General features: G+C 33.7%; 1 pseudogene; it reads right to left on the reverse strand.

Annotated features, from left to right (window-relative positions):
* Positions 1–2,968: 2,968 nt before the first annotated feature.
* On the reverse strand, positions 2,969–4,486 carry LOC120139889 (annotated as a pseudogene).
* Between the last annotated feature and the right edge of the window lie 1,752 nt (positions 4,487–6,238).

Consider the following 6,238-nt stretch of genomic DNA (forward strand, 5'->3'; position numbering starts at 1 on the left):
TGTTACATATGAGGTCATATAATGACAATTTAAAACAGCATCGCTATCACTATATAGCGGTTTTTTTTTTCTTTTAAAAATATATCACTGTATAAAGATTGTTATTTTAATAACAGGCTGTTATTTAAATTTTTGATTGGACCACAGTCTGATGACAGCCGAACCTTCACAGGAAAAAACAATGGAGAAGGGGTTCAGGACCAGGGACGCCTGGCCCAGTTGCACGACTTGCACTGAACGAGGAGATGGAACAACCGTTAGCCTGACATTACGTGTACGGCCATGATTTGAGTTTCATTTCTAAGACCCGAAGAAGAACAAGAGGAAAAATCTTCTGGTTTTTTTTACACTAAAAGTTTTGGAATTTTGTGCTTCAAAGACCGATGCTTTCTTTAATGGATAGCAACAGACAATATGGAACGCCCTCTGGTTTTTTCCCTTCTTTTTCTTGAGAAAAGAGAAAAAGAAAATCTGGGGGTTTTCTTTTTGTATTTTGTTTGCAACAAGTGCATGCAGAAATTTGTTAGTGCTTTGCTGCTAAAGGTCTCTTTTTTAATTCCAAATTAAAGTTTAATCCAATAACCCTTTACAGATTATGAAGAAAATGACCCACGGCTTTAAGGACTTTTACTGTCTTTATTCATCAATTGGGGGAAAGCAAAGAGGCCAATAAATCTTAGTTGTAGGGCTCTCCCCCAATAGGTTGTGCCCTAAAAAAAGCCTGCAAATCTATCATCTCCTAATCGGCCAAAATCTACCAGAAAATTACCTCTTTTCTCCCATTTTGATAATCCCAACACCAGATCCAAGTTAAGGACAATGCAACGCAAATGAGACTAGAAACCCCATAAACATATATATATAAATGAAGAAAAAAATTCGGTCATGAGCATTCACTCCTAATTTGAACATAAAATTGTGACCAGTGTTTTTGTATTGTAGAGGGTCGTTCACGAACAAAGGTTGTTACCATCCAGCTCAGTTGGTAGAGCACAAGTTCTTAATCTTGAGGTTGTGAGATCGAGTCCCATGAAAGGCATTTCATAATTCGGAGGTCTCCTACGGAAGCTACTCTCAACCTAGTGTTGGGGGCAGCCTATTATCTTACCTCCCCTTATCCCATTACATATGGGAACAATGGACAGTCTTTTTTTTTATAGCAATTTTTAGTGTACCTATCAACCGAATAAGATCATTATGGTTATCATCCCATATATATATATATATGAACAAGGGTCACAACAAAATAATGACATTAGGGTATGAGGTAGTGACAGAATAATGACAAGTTTTATTTATTAAGATTTTCAGCTTTTTTTTGTTTGAGTGCCTGCAAACATTAGTTATTGTGTTGTTGGATTTAGCATTAGGGATGGTGAAAGCCAGGAGGAATTTCTTCTCTCTGCTGCTGCTGCTGCTGCATGGTTGAGTTCTAATGTTGCCAAAGTCTTGTGACATTTGTACTCCAATTTTGTCATTGGACCACAATTTTGATGCATTTCATCAGAACATTTTAAAACTGATTCAGGGATTAATTTTACCTGTGAATTTGCTTGCAAAAACCATTACGTTTCCTTCTGAATTGGGAAGAGAAGGATTGAACTCTGTTTTCAGATGAAGAAGAAGCATTGATCAATCAATTAAATGTTGTGTTCTACAACTTGAAAAGGGTTTTGAGTAATTTCCCAGAAGCCCACATCATGAGCATTGATGCTCAATTTTGGCCCAAAGAAAATTATGAACAACTTTGATTTGCTAAATTTCACCAACAGACAAACACTAGGAGAAAGGGACTCAGAACATGAAACCGCCAATATGGTGGAGGGGGACGAGCTTCCACGCCCAGGCGCCACCCCTTTCGTTTTTTCTCCTCATCTTGTTATTAGGAAGTGAGAAGACTGAAAAACTTATTTAACGATTCAATTTGGTTTAGGTTTTTTATTTTACGATTCGATTTTAATTCGATTTAGGTGTGTATATATATATATATATACTGAATAATTTGGAGTGATTATAAGATAGTATATATTCAGAATTTTTCTTAACCATTAATAATGCACACAAACTCAACAGATGCAACTTCTTGAACACATACTTCTAAGAAGAACAACATTCCCTTTAATTATTAAGATCATTTGATGAATTTAGACATATACTTTTATAATTTGGTTAAATTCCAATATTTTATATGAAATCCATTTATTCAGGTGAACACTCGAAGATCGTAAAACTGAATTGAATCAAACCAAACCGAACCAATTTGTTTTTATCTTTATGTCATTTGATTTGGATTTATTTTTGAAAAACTACATAATATGATTAAGTTAATCTTTCTATAAAAACAAAATTAACCGAATACACTCGTACTTATCATTTTCCAAATCCTTGATTTATTTGAGATTAAACAATTTTGGGTAATGGTCATCTAGTTATAATATACTATTTCGTTATTAAAAAATTATAAAATGGTCTTCCGATTATAGGGAGTTGTTTTGTTGAGTCTCTCAACTATTAAAAGTTATAAAATGATTACTCAAATATTCATTATATTTCAAACTTGTCATTTTTTTATTAAAAAGTTAACGACAATCTGACCTGGATGTTAACCTGCTAATTGATTGAGATATGATAAAATTTGATCTCATAATCTCAAATGACTATCATATCTTAACCATCACGTTAACATCCAGCTCAAACAATCATTAATTTTTTAACAAAAAAATAACGAGTTTCAAACATAATGAATAAGTCGTTGATCATTTTATAACTTTTAGTAGTCAAATAACTCAATAAAATAGTAACATATAGTAAAAAGATCATTTGTATACTTTATCCAACATTTCTTTTACTTGAGTTTGGCTGCAAATAATAAGAATTTAAATTCTAAAAGAAAAAGACTTTAGAATTGGTTGAAGAGGGAAAAAATGAAAGTAAAACAACATAACCTTTTGAATTGAAATGCTCTTTATCACGTGCAACCATAAAATCATTTAGCATCATAAAACACGTATTCAAACTCCTCCGTCACGGAAATGTTTAACACTCTTAATTAACAGAAAATATAAAAATAAACAAAATTAAAAAAAGGGGAAAACTGCCGATATTTTCAGTTCCCGCCGAGTCAAAACTTGCCGTAAAACCGGCATTACACGAGCAAAACCAAGAGACCACTCCCTCAAATGGCTAACAGAGGATCCGACCCGAACAAATCCCCGATGTCTTGGAAATGATCATCGACACGTTGCCAACTCGAGAAGCTCCCAAATTCAAACTCCAAATCCCCACTCGAACTGAAAAAACCACTCCCGAAATCGTCTTTCATAAAACTTTCGTGTAAACTCGTATTGTCGTCGAACAAATCCGGAACCGAACTGAATATGTCGCTCGGAATACAAAATGGATCGTCGGAGGAATCCGGTGACTTTTCGCCGGATATGCAGCAAGACTCGTCAAGAACATCTCGAGGTTCGCTCTCGACTTCGTCGGTTGAAAGCGAACGAAAACGGAGAACGGAGGTCGGGGAGCAGAGGTTGGTGGTGGTGTTGTGAGATTCTTCGACGGAGTTGTACTCTGAGCTGGATAACGGTTTTTGGCTGTTTTTGTCCTCAACTAATTTATGGTGAGGAGTGGTAAAGTTCGTGAGCGCGTCGGGACCACGTAGTTGAATAGCCGCGTTGTCGTACACCATTGCTGCTTCTTCGGCTGTATCATAAGTACCCAACCATAACCGTACACGTCTTAGCGGGTCCCTGATTCAGCCGCCCATTTCCCCCAAGGCCGTTGTCTCACTCCTCTGAATTTCTTCCCGGCCGGTACTTTGGCGGACGCTTTATCTTTTTCCGCCGGCCTTTTCCGACAATTCTTCAAGGACGTCGACGGCTTACTTCTCAGAACGACATCGTTTTGCGATGGACATGATGAATCGATAGTTATCTCTTTGACGAATTTCTTCACTCTGTTTCGAGGTCGGGTTGTTCCTTCCTCTTCGTCGCTGGAGGAATCAGTGGCGTCAGCATCAGTAACTGAAATCCGAACAATCCGAGGATTCATTTCCGGCAGGTTTTTAAGCCTCGGATTTAACAATTGTGTACGGAGCTTGGTTTGATTGCGGTGCTGTGTGTATTTGATTGTAGAAACTGAACAATGATCCATTTTTTCCAGTGATTCAACTTGTATCACTTTGAGACTAGACACGAGAAGAATAAAGGGTGTTAAAAGAAAGCTGAGCAAAAGAGCACGTTAAGGTGAAGAGAGACTCACCACTTATTTGTTGAAAACCTTACTCAAAAGCATATAAAAAAACCAGTACTCAAGAGAGCGGAGCACAGAGGATAAAAGGAAAACACCAGACAGTGCTTTTTCTCAGTCACTTAACGGAGCACAGATTTGCCATTTTGGGTAACTTCAAAAACCAAGTACTAAAAGAAACTAAGAATCCAAGATGATTTTTGATGATATGCACCACTTTCTTTCTATACAAAACATAAAGGAAGTAAATTCTTAAAGAGAAATGGAAAAAAAGAGCGAGGAAGAGAGGAGAGAGAGAGAGAGAGAGATGAAGCAGATATATGAGGCATACAACGAAAGTTGAGGTAATTTATAGGACACGCTGTAATTGAGTGGAGGTTATTCTTTAAAAGGGTAAACTAAGTATTTATTCATCTAATTTTTTTAATTATATAATTTTATATTTTGATTTTATATGATTATCCGTCGTAAAAAATATATAAAATTAATGATATAATTTTTTTTAGCATCATCGTCAATATTTAATGATGATTGATTAAAATAAAATATTATATATGATTTTTAAAGAAAATAGTTAATAACCAGAATTGAATTGTGATAATAAGTGGCGATTAAAAAAATTTACCTTTTTTAGAAAAATGGAAAGGACGGAACCAATCGGCGATTAGGAGAATCCGGCGGAAAACAGAAAGATCCAAAGGGGGAAGGGTGCTGACTAGGACAAAAAAATATTTAATCTTGAAATAAGAGAGCTGCAGGTCACGTGACACAGGACACTCGGGTCAGTCAGTCCCCTCTCCCTTTGACTTACACCAACACCGGTAGTTAATGATTATTATCACTGACTAATTAATTTGCCTCCGTAATTCCTAATTAAATTCGTTTCTGTATTTACCATTTCTGGACATTTTCGTCATTTTGGGAATGTTAGGTTATACAGCCGGTAAATTTTACTACAACTGAGATTAACATGGGAGGCAACCTTGAATTTGGTGCTAATTATTTTTATGTTTTTGTTCTACCCTTATTTAATGACCACCCTCTTAATTTTAGTTAATTAAAATAAAATATTTTATAACTATAAAAATTTGAAATAAATTTTTAGAATCTCAATCATATCTGGTTCATTGTTTTTTATCCCTAAATATCTGTAGTTCTAAAAGCTGATTTAAAAATAGGATATTAAGCTAAAACGTGACTTGCAGATACGGATGTGGGATCTAATGTTAGAGTTGAATTTTTTAAAATTTAAGTATGTAAATTTATAAAATTTTAAGATAAAAATAAATTATAATTAAAAATATAAAATATATATATTCCCTGTGAGATGTATTTATTAGGTTAGATTTAGGGTAGGCCGGAGTTTTGATTGGCCCCAACAACTTATTCGCCGGCAGTAAATATTAGCTGTCAGAATCCAGATGAAAGAAGGAGGGAGTAAATTAATCAGATAGGAAACATCACATATAAGTTTCAAAGTTTGTGTTTTTACTGTACAGATTTAACTTACACAGTTTTACTTAATTACATGACGCTTCTTTCTTCCTTTTCACCCTATCGGAGTGTTTGATTTATAAAATATAAGATTATTTTTAAGAATAATATTATCAGAATATAATATTACTATAGGAATATTATATTGTTTGATTTATTTAGCAGGAATATAAGATTACATTGTTTGGTTAGAGAAATATAAATTATTTGGATGCATATTTTATCAAATTATTCTTGTGATATATATTTTTTAAATTAAACTTTAATATTAATTTATAAATATTTGAATGAAAATTTATAAAAATATTTTATCGTTCTAATATCTAACTTTTAAGGAAAAATACATTTAATATATAATTAATACAATTAGTATATTAAATTTATATTTCAAATAATGTTCATAAGTTTCATATTTATTTATATAAAATATAATATAATATGAAAAAAACATTATGATATTGAGTGGGTAAAGATATTTTTTTCAATATATAAGATT

Source organism: Hibiscus syriacus, unplaced genomic scaffold (genome assembly GCF_006381635.1).
Source record: "Hibiscus syriacus cultivar Baekdansim isolate YM2019G1 unplaced genomic scaffold, ASM638163v2 tig00110777_pilon, whole genome shotgun sequence".
Taxonomy (NCBI): domain Eukaryota; kingdom Viridiplantae; phylum Streptophyta; class Magnoliopsida; order Malvales; family Malvaceae; genus Hibiscus; species Hibiscus syriacus.